Source organism: Alexandromys fortis, unplaced genomic scaffold (genome assembly GCF_014885135.2).
Source record: "Alexandromys fortis isolate MF-2015 unplaced genomic scaffold, M_Fortis_MF-2015_v1.1 scaffold_2_26212498_36691700, whole genome shotgun sequence".
NCBI lineage: Eukaryota > Metazoa > Chordata > Mammalia > Rodentia > Cricetidae > Alexandromys > Alexandromys fortis.
Window position 1 is genome coordinate 3,362,066 of NW_026067931.1, and position 16,122 is coordinate 3,378,187.

The window sequence follows — 16,122 nt, forward strand, 5'->3', positions numbered from 1 at the left end:
ATATATGTCCAGAAGTGGTGGCTGGATCATTTAGTGATTCTGTTTCCAATGATTGAAAATCCTACACATTAGTTTACCCACGAGCTGAGACCGTTTTCGCTCCCATCGACAGTAAATAAGTGTTCTTTTCCCACATTCACACCAGCGTCTGCTTTCATTCATTTTAACTTAGCCACTCTGAGTGGTGGAAGACGAAATCTTAAAAGAGTTTTAATTTGAATTCCGATGATAGCTCAGGATGTTGAATGTTTAAAAAAAGTCACAATCATTTGTATTTTATCTTCTGAAAACTCTCTGTTCTCTGACCCAATTTTAATTGGGTTGTTTTTCCTTTTTTATTTTATTTTATTCTTTTTGAAAAAAGAAAGCAAACTATCTTTTCTCATTTTACATACCAATCCCAGTTCCCACTCCCTCCCCTCCTCCCATTCCTTTCACCTTCTTCCCCATACCACCCTCCATCCACTCCTCAGAGAGGGTAAGGCACATTGCTTTGAGGAAGGTGCAAGGCCCTCCCTACTTATCTTGGGTTGTTTTTCTTGATGTTTAGTTTTTTAGTTATTTATATGTTCTAGGTATTCACCCTCTCAGATGTACTGTGTATAATGATTTCTTACCTATTTTGTGATACCCTTTTCTGTACAGATATTTCACTAAGTAACATGAAAGCCCATTTATTAATTGCTGATCTTGATGGTTGTAGCACTGGGGTCCTGTTTGGATAGTTCTTTCCTCTCGAGTGAATTCAAGCCTATTTTCTACTTTTTCCTTTGACCAGTGAAGGCATTAGTTTTTATTTTGAGGTTTGTGGAGTTTGGAGTTGAGTTATATGCACTGTGAGAGGTGAGGAGTGGATTTTATGCTTCTACATAGAGCTGTCCAGTTTGACCAGCAGCATTTGTTGGAGAAACTCATTTTTCTCTGTGCTCACTGTTTGCTCCTTTGTTGAAGATGGGGTTGCAGTAGGAGGGTAGGTTTGTATGTGAATTCTAAGTTCTACTCTATTAACCACTGAGTGCCATATCATGATATGCGGATTGCTATAGATTTGTAGTATGATTTTAAACCATTGCAAAAGAGGGAGAAGTAAAGTTACAAGAGCCAGGTGGTGGATAGCTATAAGGAAACAGAGTGTTTTGGACCTAGCAGGGCAGCTATATATATGAGTTCACAGCAGCTGTGAGAACATAAACGAGACCTGTGCAAACCCAATCAGATAAATCCCTTCATGAAGAGAGGGGTTTGGTATAAAGTCCCACACCTAGCCAAGGAGCTATTGAGAATTGTTAGCTTCTGGGAGAGGGAGAGTCAGTTTTCTAAGGATGTAGTCCCTGAAAAGTCCACCATGCTCCAGTTCAAAGTCATACAATCAAGAGAATCTGGACAACACAACTTGGCATTGATGGGAAAAAAGGGATAAAAACACAAAACTGGGTGAATAGGAAAGGGGGTGTGGGTCTGGGAAGAGCTGTGGAAGGGTGAATATGATCAAAACAAGCAATATGAAATTCTCAAAGGAATAATACATATTACTTATTTACTATCATAATTAACTATAATAATTGTTAGTTTGTTATAATAATGACTGTAAATATATAAGGCTATCAATTACAAATTACTTTTAATTTGTTAGTTCCATATGTTATAAAAATACTAAAGAAAACCCAAGTTATAGGCCCTAGACCAGAAACTACTATTAAACCAGCTCCTACTTATGTCTCAGTTGTAACCATTGATTAATGCATCTCTCAAATCTCATCAGAGAGTCTGTGTGTGTGTGTATGCTCGTGTATGTGTGTCTGTGCGCACACGTGTGTGCGTGTGTGTTAGACGGTAATTAACATAGAGATCCATGAGTGCTTAAAATTCAGAGAATAGAGACCCACATTGGAGCACCGACTGAAATCTCAAGGTCCAAATCAGGAGCACCAGGAGAGAGAGCACGTCACGTACAAGGAACTCAGGACCGCAAGGGGGACACCCACACACTGAGACAATGGGGATGTTCTATCGGGAATTCACCAAGGCCAGCTGGCCTGGGTCTGAAAAAGCCTGGGTTAAAACCGGTCTCGCTGAACATAGTGGACAATGAGGACTACTGAGACCTCAAGAACAATGACAATGGGTTTTTGATTCTACTGTACCTATTGGTTTCGTGGGAGCCTAGGCAGTTTAGTGGATGCTCACCTTACTAGACCTGGATGGAGGTGGGTGGTCCTTGGACTTCCCACAGGGCAGGGAACCCAGATTGCTCTTTGGGCTGACGAGGGAGGGGGACTTGATTGGGGGAGGGGGAGGGAAAGGGGAGGCAGTGGTGGGGAAGAGACAGAAATCTTTAATTAATTAATAAAGAAATAAATAAATTAAAAAAAGAAGAAATTATAAAACGATCACCCCTAGATTGGGGTATCTGTATCATATCTCCTCCTACATAGGGTCAGAGATCATGTGGAAGAGAGTACAGAAAGATTAAAATAAGTAGGGGGATCAAATTAATCCCAGGAAATAGTGTTTTCTGGACGCAATAGAGCAGTTGCACAATACTGACTCCAGCAGTTGTGACCCCTTAGCTGGTGAGCTATTGGTAATTGATAGTTTATTGGAAGGGAATAATTAGTTTTCTGTGAGGGTGCGGCTCCAAGTAGGCCTAAGGAGTTAGGATGATCCCACACCTAACAGTATAAAGGCAACATTTGGTAAGGATACAAAGTTGGGTGGGTAAGCAAGGGTGAGTAAATCTGGAAGGGGATGGGAAGATGATGACGGTGATAAGTATACAATGTATGATATCTCAAAAAACAGACTCCTTACTGTATCTACTATTATGTCGGCATTGGATGAAACCAAAGATTACAGTGGGAACTTGTGAGGCAGTGCCTGGTAGCCCAGGTGTTTCTCCTCATCACCCGCTTCCTTCCAACATTCAAAGTAAAAATCAACCAAGGCTCCTAGCACTGCTCTTTAGGCCAATATTAAATTAAATAGCTAATGATTTCTCCCATTTTCTTATACATCTTATTTTTTAGTTAATATATGTCTGTCATCATTCTATCAAGTATATACCCAAAAAAACCTATATTATTAAAATAGAGAGATTAGTAAAACAGTTAATCTGGAAAAGTGAAAAATGCACAGAAAAGAGATAAAATGCAGAAATGAGAGGAAATAAACTCTGCTTCTAAAGAACCTTACTTTTTTTTTCCAGTTGTAAAACCTTTTCCATTGTCTAGTCTGAGGCAGTGAGCTGCTAACATTTGTAGTTTTATTGCATGTTGTTCTAAATGAGACAGGTTCAGAAAGAAACATGACTCCAGCTTAATATAATAACTAATAAAACTTCAGCCCAACTGAGACAGTCCCTACCAGGGTGGAGAGAAAATATGTTTGCATTCAAAACAGTCTCTGGTGTTCACAACAACCTAAAAGTTAGAATAGATTCTGTGTACTGAAAGTTTCCTTACTAAGATAAATCAAACCCATCCTTATAGATTTCAACTTGCAGAACAGGGGCTTCATCCATCTGGCACAATAAAGTTATATGTAGGACATAAGGAAATTCCACCAAATATGTGTAGCAGAGATACGTCCTATTGCCCAATGGTTGCTGTAACCTAATAAAGGGTGGTTTTGTATGAAAGATCACAATCGTGCTTTAGCTGTTAATATGAAGATCTGGCTAGTCTAAACAGTTCCTTAAAATGGAGTGCATTTGTTTAAACATTATGTGTATATCTTGTTGCATATTTCCTATTATTTTACAAAATTATTGGAAAATTAGATGTATTGGAAAATATTAGGAATACTATTCTAATTTTCCTCAATTTAAAGACAGTGAATATAGTGCTAAGAGCTAAGAAAGTAGCTTTATAGTACACATATCAATAGCAGTGTTAGGTATTTTTTTAATCAATGAATTGGAAATGCATCTACAGGACAGGTGATGTGCAGATTTATGAGGCAAAATGTCCTCTTGCAAGCAATCAACAGGTGGGTAAATAAAGGTGGAACCTTGGGTAGCTCAATGTCAGCAGAAAGATGCTGAGATTTGTAGATGCCACCAGCATTTTGGAATTGTGCTGTCCCATCCCAATGACCAATATTTCCTACCTTGGGAGGATCAGCATAGTAAAAAATAATGACCTGCAAAAGTGAGAAGAAAAAGAGAGATAGCAGGAGTTTAGCAGAGGAAAAGCGCTTTTGGAGGGACAATGGGAAATACAAAGTTAATTTCTGTTTTTGATCAGAGATCACACAGAGAGGAGGCTCTGTCCAGAATTATGGCTGTCTGAATCAGCAACCAATTCACTGCCTCCCTGCAGGAATGAAGACCCTTCTCTGTCCCTTTGTCTTTCCTTCCAGGCAGTTTTTCTTAAATTCCCTACACCTGTTGTGGTTTCATTCTTTCCTGAATCTGAGTCATCAACACTTACTAGGGAAATAAACTTAGCTCATATACTTCCATCCTTGGTACAGGCCCACGTCTCAGAAGATGCTACTCAGCATGGCTTTGGAGAGACACCAGAAGCCAAAAAACCATCCATGATTGTAGCGAGTGCCCTGCACAAACTCCTCCCTCTAAACAGTGTGAAGCTTCTACACAGGGAGGAGGGAAAAGCAAGCAGGGGAAAGGAGAGAAGCCTGACTTCCCAAATGTTGGCATGCTAACCTGGTTATGTTATCAAGCTCTTTCATTCCGAAGAATCAGCCAGACAGTGGTGGCCCTGGCCTTTAATATCAGCGCTCAAGAGGCAGAGGCAGGTGGTTCTCTGAATTCAAGGACAGCCTAGCCTAGTCTATAGAGTAAGTTTCAGGACAGCCACGCTGTTACACCGAGAAACCCTGTCTTAAACAAAGAAACAAACAAAAATAAGAACAAACAGGGTATGAAGAATCAAATACATAAATTCCTGGGTTGACTCCAAAATGGCGGCTTCCCCAGCTATGGGACAGACATTGTTGAAGACCCTGAAGCATCCATCTGTCTGTCTGTCTTTGTCAAGGCCTTCTGATCATTCATACGATCTTCACTGCAGTAATAACTCCTTCAGTATTTTAGCCAACCTCACTTCTCCAGCTTCCAGATCTAACAAAGAAATGTGGGGAAGGGGAGGGAAATGGGATGGCAGAGTTCCATCATGCTTGGTTGGTTAGACCTTCTGCATTGGTGACATGGTAAAGACAGGAGGATTGTTTTCAAGAGGTAAGTGTATAGGTGCTACTTTGATAAAATAGTAAACCACTTATGATGTAAAAATATCAGCATAACTTCAAATACTGGGGAGGAAAAACATGTAATGTTTCAAAGACACACAGGCCCATTACAGAGAGGATAGAACAGCAACCTGACTGGATTTTCAATCCCACCCTCCATAAACTTTCTGGTGAATTACCTTGCCTGATCTAAAAAGTGAAATAACAGAATAACATTTATTAATCTTCATAGAATAAATATAAAGTGATTAGCTTTATTTCTGGTCACTATTGTCAATCAAAGGAGGTCAGGAAGAAAGAAATATTGTGCTATATTAAGTTTTCAATAAGCTATTTTAATAAGAAAAACACGTGGAAGGAGTTGTCATTAACTAGCTAAACATTTCTTCTCTGAAATATGTGTATCTTTGCTGAGTACATGGAATATGGGCTTAGTCAAATCAAATCAGACCATGTAATTCAGGTCCCCAGAAATTTCATTGCCTGTCATTTCCAATTGTGCTTCACAGAAGCCGCCTTGAAGGGGCTCCTTCCTCTGTGCAGCCCACACATCACAGCCCACACAACGCAGCCCACACAGCATAGCACATACATCAGCACACAACATCGCATCACACACATCACAGCACACACAGCATAGTACACACATCGCAGCCCACACATCACAGCCCACACATCGCAGCCCACACAGCATAGCACACACATCGCAGCCTGCACATCACAGCACACACATCACAGCAAACACAGCATAGCACACACATCATAGCCCACACCGCATAGCACACACATCATAGCCTACACCGCATAGCACACATATCACAGCACACACATCACAGCACACACAGCCTAGCACACACATCACAGCCTACACATCACAGCCCACACAATGCACCCACACAGCATAGCACACACAATACAGCACACACATCACAGCACACACATCACAGCATACACATCTCAGCACACACATCTCAGCACACACATCACAGCACACACGTCTCAGCACACACATCACAGCACACATGTTGCAGAGTGCTGGCACCACAGCGCTGACATTGCTCATGGATCCTGAACTCTGATTTAGAAATAGCACACGTGTGTTTTTGAGGTCATACATGAAATTGCCTGTGAACAGAATGTGCAAGCCTTCTCTCCTCTATCAACTTGAGTTACATGTCCTGTCCCTTCCAGCACAGGTGAATGGAGCTGGAGAAAGATCAGATCAGGTCACAACCCCATCCTGCTGTGCACACAGTTGTCTGGGGATGGACTATTGGTGTTTACACTTTCTTGATGCAAAAAGGAAAAACAAAAGCGAGCCTCCCTTCTTCACTCTACGAATTGTGGAAGCAAGATTACCTCACTTCTGTGTACAAGTAGCACCTTTGATTAAGTCTGCAGAGTGCCCAGACCGCAGACAGTCTCCCATGGTCACACTGCTCTATTTATTTTGACATTTTCTCAATGGCCAAGAGCATCAGCAAGAAGATTACCACATCTCTCCCTTTCTGTTTTCCCCCACCCAGATGTTGATTTTAAGTTTTTTCATGATGCCATCTCTATCAGATGTAGACTCTCTTATAGTTTTCTGGAAGATCTTTCTCTCTACATCCTCAATGGAACAGTGCTCCTATTTCAGACTTGGTAAGTTTATGTCCCTCCCACTTCCTCACCTCTCTGAAAAGCAGGATGTCTTTCCTACAATATGCTTCTCCATCAACTTGCAGCGTAAATCCTGATAAACACTATTTATCGCATGTCCTTAACATGTTTAAATGTTACTGAACGGGGGAAGGCCCTAAGTTATCTCCGAATTTATTATTTGACACTATCTTCTCAGGATTGTGAGAATTTGCTAGCTTTGTGGGAGAACATACCTCTTTCAGAAGGAACACAGACCTACGATTCCTGATTTCTTCCTCAGCAAATGTATGTGAGATTCCTGCCTAATAAACAAACATTAAAAAGTAAGGTCCAGTGGTTTTAAAGGGTGGAAACTAAGTTGGGGTAAAAACGTGCAACTCTAACTCCTTTGTTCAGAGTGTGGTCACTGGAAATAGATATTTTCTTGACTTTGTATTCATCACTAGGGATTTTTGGTTATTGTTTCTTATTTATTCTGGCTAAGATGACCACTCACTGAATGAGAAGCTCAACAATTAAAGCTGAAATTTATTTGTCCCTAATGTGAAGAAGAGAGTACAATTTTTCCTCCCATTTTATTTCTTTACTTTTTAATCAACCTATTTTTATGTATCTCAGGCAATAAAGCTCCTATTGCTCTGGGAACAGTATTTTGCATCTTAATAAGCTTTCTTTTAGTATATTAGTCGGGCAGTGCTATAAATAGATTCATTTCAAAAGGCAACAGACTCATTGCCCAAGCACAGAAAGAAGAGGTACACAAAACAAGTATGTGTTGATTTTTGGAACTCCGCAGGAAGTAGTCAAGGATCCTGCCTCAAATCTGAGTCTTGAGAAAACCCTTAACCTCATTTTCTTCCAGGCTGAGACACTTCCGTCACGCAGCGAAGTGGACAGGTTCTCTCACTTTCTGATGTCTCGACAGGAACGAAAAGGCATGGCTGCTGTGTAACTCCACTACCGTTGGCATAACTTGATGGACATCCCTCAGGGGCCTTTGGGTATTCTTGGAATACAGCTCTATGGCCACCGACTCTCCTGATACCAGGGAGACTCTCAGTGGCTCGTCTTCTCATATTTTTGTTTCTCTAAAGAAAAGCAGGAAGGCTCAATCTGGACACTGCTCCTTTCAAGAATAAAGCTTAATCGGAACACCGCCCTAGCTAGGACTTAGTTCCGTGTAGAGCTGCTTTTCCCCTGCCAAAGCAGTTATGTGACCGTTACAAACCACAAGGTATGGAAAGGATAAAACAATTGCCATCTTATCATCAAGAATAGCTTTGCGCCAAATGAAGACATGAGGAAAGCAATTTACAGCCACAGAATAAGAGGGAAGGTGTACCTCTCATAGCTGGGGGATATGAACTAGCAGGAGAGAGGCATTAGCACGAAGGAGCAAGACTCTGTGCTGAGGACCAGACTGCCCTGTGAGAGGTAGGAGTAACGTTGTTTGTTTCCCAGGAACGTGGATAGAAAAACACAAAACTTTACCGAGGACCTGCTGCCTGAGTTTCTGAAGATACTGCAGATGCCTGTTCAGGCCATTTATCCAGTCCCTTTGGAACTGATGCCAAGTCCATGATCCCACCTCTTTCAGAAAAACATCTCTGTTCTCACCATTGTCTGCGGTAGACCTCTGGCTCGGTTAGACCTTCTTTTCGTCATGGGACATCACATAAGCATGAAATTTAGATTCTCTTTTCTAAAAAACACCAAACCACCACCTTACATGGAACTGGTGGTTTTAATAGCACATTCTCTAATGCAATGTCTTACTCTCTGGGCTTACTAAGTTTGTTTCTTGTCTTTATAGTCCAGCTTCCCAGATGATCTGGGACTATAGAATATGTCTGTTTCCTGGATGTCTCTAGACCTTTAATTTAGAGAGAAATGCTGAGATGAGAGAGACATAGGACTGGAGTGAGTGGGGGTTCCACTCACAAGGCTCCAGAGTATTGTCATTTCAGTACTGGCCTATCGTGAAGAGTGGCCACCTTCAGTATTCCCACACTCTAGCATGATCTTGATATTCCAGCCCCACTTCAGCCTTGAGTAAGGGGTGGGGGTCTTGAAGGGGTCTCTGCTGTTGTCCCACCCATGCTGGACATTCCAAGCCATAATCATGCTAAAATGACCTTCTCCTCATACACCACCACCATCCTTTACCTTCCTAGAAACCAAATGGGGTTATAGTGCCTATACTATGAAATTTCCAAATCAAAGCTTAATGCATTAACCAGCAATTCTGGCTCTCTCCTGTCTTGCTGATTCTGTCTTTAACATGGACTTCCATTCTCAGCCCAAGCTAAAGTCTGAGAGTTCGCAGTGTGGGAAAGTGTGGTTCTTCCTCTGGATTTCTGAACAGCTTCTTCCTACGGGCCAGTCTTCACCCTTCCAGAAACCCATTTAACACTGATTTCTTTCAAAAACCTTACTTCATTATGTACGACAAGTGTACGTTTTTTAAATGCCCCACTCTTCCTATTTTCTTTTTACGTACTTACTAAGAAGTTCTTGCTCTTTTGTAATAAATTGTAATGTCTAAAGGGCAGGAGCATTTGTTATCTGCCCCATCCCCACCCCGGGCTCTGATGATACTTAGCAGAGACATGAGGTTTCTCCCTGACAGACACACTGCCCATACTGGATCACAGTAACATTCTCCTTCCTCTGAGTATATTTTCCATCTGTCCTCATGGTTTTATCTATCTAATGTTTTGTTGTGCACTCTTGAGGCCCTACCACATTTCTGGAAATGAGACATGGATATGAAATCATGATAATAGGGGTACTTAGGCTTCCTGCTGCAGGATTTTTTGATTTAAACAATTTTTCGTGCTAGTATGTGCTGTTCTGTCTCATCATCCATCACGTTTGAGAGTAAAGCCATTGTCTCTGCCTTTTTCTGATTTGCACAAGAGCCCAGTAAGATATTCTTAGCCTGATAGAGATATTCAGGGTCTTGAAATAAATAGGTTCCATCAATATTGGTGATTGCAGACTAATTCAGAAATGTTTTCCTGCAAAATACAGCAGGCTTTGTCTGAACCTCGTGTCAGATTGTCCACGTTAGTAGTGATCCATGGCAGAGGCAGGCGCCGGCTTCTCAAAATATCTCTTAGCTATTACCTACAAATGCTTGAAAGAATTCACAAATGCAGATACCTTGTTATGCATGCTGCCTCCTGAAACTGTCTCTGAGACACCAGATGGCACAGCGAGAGCTGCACAAGTGACAGATGATAAAATGCATCAAGCCACATAAATTAACCTCATCATGGCCACAGTATCAGATGCTTCCGGGAGAAACAGGAGGACCGGGGAGCAACCGCATTACAGAACCCACAGGGGTGGATTTACAACCCATCTGGGGTCTCTCGTGTGAGCGAACAGGGACCCCAGATGGCCGGCGAATTTCAGGCATTTGTGAATAGAGGGATACTTTAATCTTTCTGGAAATTACCTGGCCCTTTGGTCAGAAAGGATACTTTTGTCAAGAGTCAAGCCATGTTTTACTCAACTCGGACAACTGCTAATCCTCATAACAGGACATGTTCCCAGGCTTAGCCCATCAATGCAGACTGGTGGTTTCTAGGCTAAAACGGGGACTGAGGGACCTGTATTCTGGTTACACTTAAAGCTAAAGCTAATGAGGCCTTTCTATGAGAGGTGACACTAACTTTCTTAAAGGTGGCTCTGAGGGGCATCACGAGGCATGGAACAACTGCCAACTACACAGCTGGATAAGAGTGACAGCCTTCTTGACTGGCTTTAGAAATTACAGACCATCCCTGGCAGATTGTATTTCTCAAGACCATAGACTGAGATTCAGTTTTATACCAGCACACTAAGCAACTCCGACAATGCCATGCCTGTCATGGGCGTACAGACAGTTGGCAGAAACAGACTAGAGGGAAAGGGGAGAAATAGAGACACGACAGAAGGGTGGCAGGTAACTTAATAGCAACCAGTGCACTGCGTGCGCTGGAGGGGCAGAAGGGCATGCTGAAGAAGTGTCATCTAGACTGCAAGAAATAGAGGGAGGTGCCACAAACACGAGGGCAGGTTCCATCAGTATTAGTGATTCCAGGCCAACTCAGAAACATCTGGCTGAAACTAGAAAGGGATATTCTTGAAGGCCGTCCACATTAGTGTTGATCTCTAGCAGACATAGGTTATCAGCTTATCAAAATACCTTCTTGCTAGTGCCTGCAATGCTTAAAATAATTTATCAAAGTTACTGAAGGATTCTACACAACGCTCATGCCTCAGGGCTGCCTGTTTGTTACATGGCTATGCACTCATCTCATGCCCATTGCGAAAAAAAGAAAACATAAGGCTATACTATAGATTCCACCCCCACCTTATTTAACCTTAGTTACTGTCTCAGACGACCCACTGGCACAGTGGAAGTGATTTAACCTAAGACCTTCAGGAGACACAATGTTAAGCCCATAATACTATGAAAATAGTGGGACAAGGACACATCCTAAGATATATCCAAGGACAGGATGTTGGAGTACGTTTCAGTGTTGACAGCGTTAGTACCTAGGAAGATCCATGATTTGTATTAAACAATGATAAAACTCACTAACTTCAGTTTCCACCACAAAGTCCCCTTAGCATCTGTACAGGGACGATTTTTCTTCTAAGGGGTAACCTTGGGCTGCTCGAAGAACGTTAGACTCCCAGGCTTTGCTTTCTGCCGAGGAGCCCTGTGCCTGCTGCCTTCTCTCAGCTGGACATTTTGCCTAATGCCAAGATTCTGTCAGGAGTTTTTATGCAAATCCTGGAATTTTCATCACAGATCTTTCTGCGCTCAGCCTAATTTTGCCTGACGCCTTCAGCTCTCTGTCTTCATGCTCGCAGAGATTCCCAGATGCCTGTTTCCTCAAGCAGGGAAAGACAGAGGGCTTTCTTCTGCCTGGAGGAGAAGGGAATTGTCCCGTTCGTCTTCAGGTGCTACTCTCCTTCCCAGTTTGGAGAAGGCACATTTGTGTCATTTGCTTGATGTCTCTCACTCCCTTTCATGTTGAAAATATAGGCAAATGAGAACCATTGGGAGCCGAAGCATTTTGTTAGTTATAAAAAGTCATAGCTTAAGTGTATTTTAACTCACTCACCGGAGACAACCGACAACACTCATTATTCCAGCCACCAGCAAAGGAACCTGAAGACTGTAACCCAAACAAAGGCCCCCTCACAAATCCCACACACAAGTGACTGAACGGCATAAGTTAAATTTGACTGCCATGTCTGGCCCTTTTAATCATTTCTTTTTTTACTCTAATTTGTGAGTTCGTCTGTCCAAAACCCTGAGTTCTTTTGTAGAACTGCAGTATCTCCAAGGGGCCCCTTGTCATTTATCAGAAGAGATGCTTGATTTGATCAGCGCCGCTTCCCGTGAGCTAACATTCGGAAAAAGCTGTCTGCCAGGCTTCAGTGTCAGTTATCGGGAAGAGCCTCTGATTGTGTCACAGGGCTTTCAAGGTCATCTGGATCCAGCAAGATGCTCAGGCACCCCTGTCAACCTACTAGCCAACAAAAGGCAGAATCAGATTCCAGACCTTTCCTGAGTCCAAAAGCAGTTTATTTCTCAGAGTAAGATCTGAAATCTAGGTGGTAGCAAGTTTTCTATTATGTAGCCAGGACTCTTCCTAAACAATGCTGTCAGTTCAGATTTAAAATTCAAAATACAAAAATACAATTTCCAAGAAAATAATCTTTCAATAGAATGCCCAGGACATCAACAAATATTTTTTTTCACACCACCAACTTTCAAGGGAAAGTTTGTAAACATCCTTCATTCTCTTGTGTGTAAGATTTCGACACACAAATGCCTCCAGCTGTGCTGATTTTCAGAATTCTCACAATAGATCAGATGACATTCTGTCCTCTGCAGCAGCTGGGGCATGCTCTGTAGTGGCAGACGTTATAGTCACAAGAGCTCACTGGCCTCCATCAATCTGGGTAACCCTGTCTTGCCCTGGATATCACTACTCCTCAGCATGTGCCAAGGTCTCAAATGTTCTGCTAACTCACAATCTTGACTTTGCTCACAACTTGAATTTTCACAATATCTAAAGTAGAAGAGTGAGTGATGGTCCTTCAAATTGCCCACCACCCTAGTGCTATCTTCCATGGCAACTGAGATTGGTCCAGTGTAATCAGTGTAAGAGTACCATAGCAAGGGAATTGCCTGAGATTATCCAACTGGGTCCAACTAACCATACAAATTCTCATAAGAGGATGGCAGAGGCTCAGAAAAGCAAAGGTAACTAAAGAATGGAGGTGAGATTTGAAGATGGAAGAAGGGGTCATAAGCCAATGGATGGCAGGGATGTCATCCAAAAATCCGAGAAATAAGGGAAACAGACTCCATCCCCAACCTCCAGAGCAAGTATGAATTCACAGACTTGGATGCAGGCTACCAAAAGCCATTTGAACGTAGCCTTCAAATTGTGTAGAAATAAGTTTGCCGGGTTTTCAGAGCTGAAGAATTCTTCAGTAGAAAACCAGCACATTGAAGACAAAAATCCCCTCTTATTCTCTGTACCAGACAGTTCCTTTCAGTTCTCCGCCTGTGAACTTTGGGCATTTCTTGCTTGCTTTTTTCTTCCTTCCTTTTTCTCTTTATTTTGAGACAGAGTCTCACATATCCCAGGGTGATCTCAAGTTTCCATTGCAAATAAGAGACCTCGAACTTCTCATCCTTCTGCCTCTACCTCTCAAGTGCCAAGATTAATGCTGTTGAGTCGTCTCATTCTTTCCAAGTCTGAGTCATCAACACTTGCTAGGGAAGTAAACTTAGATCAGATACTTCCATCCTTGGTCCAGGCCCGTGTTTCAGAAGATGCTGTTCATCATGGCTTTTGTGAGAAGCTAGAAATTGATACCCATGGAGACATTATATATGCTAAGAAGAGAGAAAGAGACCACACCAGAGAGGATGGCAGATCATTTGTCTTAATGCAAAACATGTTTTTCTGCTAATGTCTTTTTACTGACTCTAAATAAATATGTTTTAATACATGTGGGTAATCAAGTGAATCTGAAATGAGAAAATTTAGAAATAAACACACATCTGCAAAAATGCCAAATTGGGCCATAATAACAGAATATATTTACATATTTATAAATTTTGTTTAAATATGTACATGTTTGGGAGGTTTATGATGTGCAAATTTCTTGTGTGCATGTGTGTGTATTTGCATATGCACATGTATGTATGCATGAGGCAGACCAGAAGAAGGACAACCTAGAATGTGGTTCTTCAGATGTCATCCACCTTGTTTTTTTTTTTTTTAGACTGAGTCTCTTACTTGCTCTAAAGCTCACTGACTAGGCTTACTAGTGAGCAACTCCCAGGAATCCCCACATCTCCCCACTTCTCTGTTTCCCCACCACTGGGATTACAAATGTTCACCACAATACTTGGATTTAAAAAAAAAAACTTTGGACAGTTTCATACAAGTGTATAATAAATTCTTCTTTACACTCAACCTTCAGCTGTCTCTTGTCCTCCCCCATCCTCAACAATCCCCCTCTCTTTCAACCATGTCTCTGTCTCACTCTCATGTCTTTTTGTTTTGTACTTTATTTTAATCTATGGGGTGTAATGAGAGTTGTTCCCATGGGCACGTGTGTAAGCTCCTTCCATACAGCCTGGGGAACTCCTCAGTGCCTACGTCGCTGACAATAATGACATTCTCTCCTCCAGTAGGGCTAAAGGCTATGACCTCTGGTCTGATCAGAAACTTGTTACCCCAATATCTGTTGTGTCAGTTTTTTGCCACTAAGCCCTGCTTACCTGGCAAGTTGGTATTATAGCATACAACACATAAAAAGCTCTGCAAGACAGTTGCTGTCTTTTCTCACTCAACCACCTACATGGAAATTTCTGGTACTCTGGAAACTGGACAACTGTGAGGAAGCTTCCAGCTCAATTCTATAATAGCTTCTCAATATTCTGTGAGCAAAGTCTGGAAATTTGTCAACAACATGGTCTTACTAGCCATTTCTGGTGGGTAATCAATGGCCATACTTGTGAGGTTTTGGGGGCCTCTGGAGCCATCCTTGACAACGCTGGCACTAGGACTTTTATTTGATAATATATGGTTTCTGGAATCAGCATTGTCCACCCATTCAAAGTAATTCTAACCAATATTTTTTTTTAGTTTTTATTTTTTTTATTTTTTATTTTTTTTGTTAATATAATTTTTTATTGAAAAAAAATTTTCTGCCTCCTCCCCGCCTCCCATTTCCCTCTCCGTCTCCCTTTCCTCCACAACAACCAAAACTAAACCCCATCCCCCCACTCCACTCCCCATACCTCTCCAGTCTGAAGGGCAGTCAGGGTTCCCTGCCCTGTGGAAAATCCAAAGTCCTCCCCGCTCCATCCTGGTCTAGGAAAGTGAACATCCAAACTGGCTAGGCTCCCACAAAGCCAGAACATGAAGTAGGATCAAAACCCAGTGCCATTGTCATTGGCTTCTCAGCAGCCCTCATTGTCCGCCATATTCAGAGAGTCCGGTTTTATCCCATGCTTTTTCAGTCAATCAAAACAACTTTGAGATACCATGTTACACCTGTCAGAATGGCTAAAATCAAAAACACCAATGATAGCCTTTGCTGGAGAGGTTGTGGAGAAAGGGGTACCCTCATCCATTGCTGGTGGGAATGCAAACTTGTGCAACCACTTTGGAAAGCAGTGTGGCGGTTTCTCAGGAAATTCGGGATCAACCTACCCCTGGACCCAGCAATGCCACTCTTGGGAATATACCCAAGAGATGCCCGATCATATGACAGGGGCATTTGCTCAACTAGGTTCATAGCAGCATTATTTGTAATAGCCAGAACCTGGAAACAACCTAGATATCCTTCAATGGAAGAATGGATGAAGAAAGTGTGGAATATATACACATTAGAATACTACTCAGCGGTAAAAAACAATGACTTCTCGAATTTTGCATGCAAATGGATGGAAATAGAAAACACTATCCTGAGTGAGGTAACCCAGACCCAAAAAGATGAACATGGGATGTACTCACTCATAATCGGTTTCTAGAGATAAATAAAGGTCAGTGAGTCTATAATTTGATCTCCTAAAGAAGCTAAATAAGAAGGTGATCCCAAAGAAAAACAGATAGCTATCCTCCTGATTATGGGAAGTAGACAAGATTGCCGTGAAAAAAAAATGGGATCTTGGGGATGGGATGGGAGGGGGGTAAGGAGAGATGGGGAGAGAAAAGTGAGAAGGGGAGGTTG

General features: G+C 41.9%; 1 long non-coding RNA gene across 1 annotated transcript in view; it reads right to left on the bottom strand.

Annotated features, from left to right (window-relative positions):
* Window positions 1–2,105: 2,105 nt before the first annotated feature.
* LOC126503681 (uncharacterized) overlaps window positions 2,106–16,122 on the bottom strand; it is a 343,758-nt gene continuing 329,741 nt past the window's right edge. The window contains exon 3 of the long non-coding RNA XR_007592361.1: window positions 2,106–2,144. This is a non-coding gene — a long non-coding RNA (uncharacterized lncRNA). The remainder of the gene's footprint in view (window positions 2,145–16,122) is intronic.